At 32.4% G+C, this 3,336-nt stretch overlaps 1 long non-coding RNA gene across 4 annotated transcripts; it reads right to left on the reverse strand.

Moving 5' to 3' along the window:
- Nucleotides 1-7: 7 nt before the first annotated feature.
- Nucleotides 8-2,844, reverse strand: LOC109586551 (uncharacterized). Of its 4 annotated transcripts, none has more exons than XR_002187089.1 (8): nt 2,552-2,844; nt 1,916-2,101; nt 1,234-1,350; nt 1,037-1,157; nt 504-984; nt 319-454; nt 169-269; nt 8-87 (listed from the first exon to the last, which is right to left on the reverse strand). It is a non-coding gene; the product is annotated as an uncharacterized LOC109586551 (long non-coding RNA). The 4 variants fall into 4 exon arrangements; XR_002187087.1 differs by having other exon boundaries at nt 14-99; XR_002187088.1 differs by having other exon boundaries at nt 35-122; nt 169-256.
- Nucleotides 2,845-3,336: the final 492 nt, after the last annotated feature.

Raw genomic sequence — 3,336 nt, forward strand, 5'->3', positions numbered from 1 at the left:
TATTTACTTATTAATGATTTCTTTAGGCTTCAGTGAAGTCTGTCTCTGTCAACCTTTTTCCTACTTCTCATTCAACTCATTCATCCTCTAGTGATTACACTATAAATGAGGTATGTGTGTTCCTTGGGTTATTGTTATTAATTTTTTAATTTAATTTCTAGAACATACCTGATCTATTTCCTGTTCCTATGTTTTGTTCGAGTATTCATTTGGATAACAAAAGTTTTACAGAAGATCGTCTTTACATGATTAATTCCTTTAAATACATTCTTAGTGGTGAACTTTAAAATAAACAATATTAATGGTATTCATACTTACTTCAAAGGATGTGTGAGCTAGTGCGCAGGTTATGTATAGCATTAGCTTATTAAGCATATCATCAGTTTTTGGACTTGTGATGTAAAATCTTGGAGTTTTCAGCTCAAAACCTGCAGCCCCAACACTCATTAAGACGCTGAAAGATTTAGCCAATTTTCATTTTTCAACTATTTGTGCATGCTTACCTATTGATGTCCAACAAAGATCAGGATTGCAAGCGTGTTCTTTTAACAAAATGCTAATTGTCAAAACAATGCAGATGGAGTAACAATGGGCTTCTGTTCTAATAACAAGACATAGTGTTGCAATAATGAATGGAAATGTTATAACAAGATAATAATACATCATGTACTATGTACTGAATTAGCTAAACAAAACAAGAACATAATATGAAAAGACTTGTCTAGGGTTGTCAGAGAACTTAATATCCAATCTAAACTGCTCCAGAAATCGGAATATATACTTCAAACTTCCAGTGTACTCAATATTAAAGATGTATTGTACTAAATTAAAGATGGATGTTGACAATGCACTACATTCACAGTGCAATTTTTGTTCTATAGCAATAAAGTACTGTGGCACCACATCTTCATCTGGGTCAAAGAATCTAACTATGTAAGGATGATTATTGTTTCAATCAGTCACCTCAGATAACGGAGTTCCACGCTAAAATAATAAAATAACAGTGAATATAATTCCATGTCCTGAAGTATCTTACCATAGTATTAAGTAAAATAAATGGAATATCATATGAAGTAAGGCTCCTGCTCTTTGCTTCCCTTCGTGACTCAGTTAATGATGCACATCAACATTTAAAAGCATTCATATCTGACATAGGACTGGAAAGTTATTGCATAAAGAGATGAATCTTATTATTGTATAATAGACAATAAAGTTATGTGTGTTTATACATACCTTTACGAAATTTTGCATTAATGAGCTTCGAAGATGACTTGGATCCAGCAGAATTATTCAAGCTGCATGTTTTAAAAAAGCACATCTCCATTTGCTCCAGTTAGCTTCAAATGACTCCTTTAAAACAAAGATAATAAATAAATAAAAATAAAAAATGAATTCAAAGGAAACATGAAGGAATACACAGTTGTACCATCCATGCATTACGCCATTAAATTAAGACAAGATATGATATACTGAAAACAAACATTAATTCTTTGTAAGTATCCTTGTACACATACATGTGGCATGATGGATGTACTGTATGTCCGTAATACATGTTTTAGGGTAAAATTATCCTTTTCCCCTATTACTAAAAGTCACTCCCTTTACTTATAGTAATCTTAACTGTATACATGTATGTAACATACAATTATATTTATCTACACATATCTCTTTTCTATCCTTTTATCTATATCCTATTTTCATCGCCCTTTATAATAGTATATAATAGTGTATAGGCCATTTATTTACATTACATATGTCTATTTTCATCTCCCTTCATAATAGTATATAGGCCATTTATTTACGTTACATGTACTTGACAGTAGCTCCCACAGCACTTTTACAAGCTATTACTGTTCCTGTACTGTACATGTATATCTCACTCTCCCTCATACTAGAAGACAGCTCATTCTCTTACTGATGTTGTGATCATTGGATATATTAAAGATGGTTTCATCAGCCAGTGACTACTGGAATCTCATGGATCGATAGTCAAAGAAAGGAAGTGTCATTGGAGGAACATCTAATGTCCGTTCTAGTACTTAGGTAGGTAAAAGGAACCGCAGACTTCAATTTCAACAAGTGAAGAAATGACAACATAGACCTAAGATAAAAGAGGAAATAGTAAATGTACATATATAATTGTACATGAATGTACTACATATCAGAATATGTGTACATGTATGTAGTAACAATTGGTTTGAGACAATTTTGACAAAATGAAAGCCATTTACAATGCACCATGTAGCCCATGGTCTTTGGTCCAATTTTAAGCAACATTAATTTTGATCTGAATTAACCCAAACTTTCTGCCCAATATAAGAACATGCATGTTTATAAGAAACAATTATTAAAATGGAGAAATCTTTTCTAACAATTTTTGGTAAAATTTGGCCAAGGACCCTGTACTATAGCCCATGGTTGTTGGCCAAATTTTTTAGCAACTTTAAATCTTCATAAACAGTCCATTTTTATCGGAATCAGGTCAAACTTTCTACACAATATAAGAACATGTATAGGTATCAGAAATTCATCATTTAAAGAAGGGGTATACCTTCTTAGTAGTAGTAGACCTTGAATGTGTACATGAACGTTATTCCTTGACTTCATTTTGTTAGATTGGCCTGTTCCTGCAGTGCTGGTCTCCTCCGTCACTCTACCATGCGATTGTTAACTTGAGTCCACCATTTTCCAATTCCTTAACGGCTAAACCTCACTAATTTTGATAATAAAATTAATTATTGATTTAATAATGACTGAAAAAGAGTACACCGTTTCAAGGGAACAGGCATTCCCTCCAAAAATTTTGATATCTGATATCTCAACAAAGATTAAAAAAATCATTTCACTCCCCAGTCATTAATTAAAAGTCTAAGTTAGTTTTATACAGTAGCAATGCTGTAATATGATCATGGGTTGTCCACTGTTTACACAGGAAACCACAATCACTGTGACACCCATGAGGAAATTCATTTTAAAAATGATAAGTGCAGGATACATTAAGTCTCCAACACAGATGTCAGTAGCATGCAGGTAGTAACTTCATACTGCATGTGTAAATAGCGGTATAAACTTTTCAAACATTATCTTGTACAGAAAAGACAGAATTAAAACACATTTATGAGGATGGGACTGGGTAGAACATATAAAACTTTCATCTTTACTACAATGGTACACACATACAATCACACAATGGTACATACGAACCACATTTACAAAGCACCAAAACAATAAAGCAAAAATTTTCAAACGTAAGTACACAACACTAATAATAACAACAAATATTAGCAGTCAACTAAACAAATTGCAGTTATTAGAGTAGCCAAGTTAATGCAAAAT

This window comes from Amphimedon queenslandica, unplaced genomic scaffold (assembly GCF_000090795.2).
Source record: "Amphimedon queenslandica unplaced genomic scaffold, v1.1 AMPQUscaffold_12843, whole genome shotgun sequence".
In the NCBI taxonomy this organism is placed as follows: Eukaryota; Metazoa; Porifera; class Demospongiae; order Haplosclerida; family Niphatidae; genus Amphimedon; species Amphimedon queenslandica.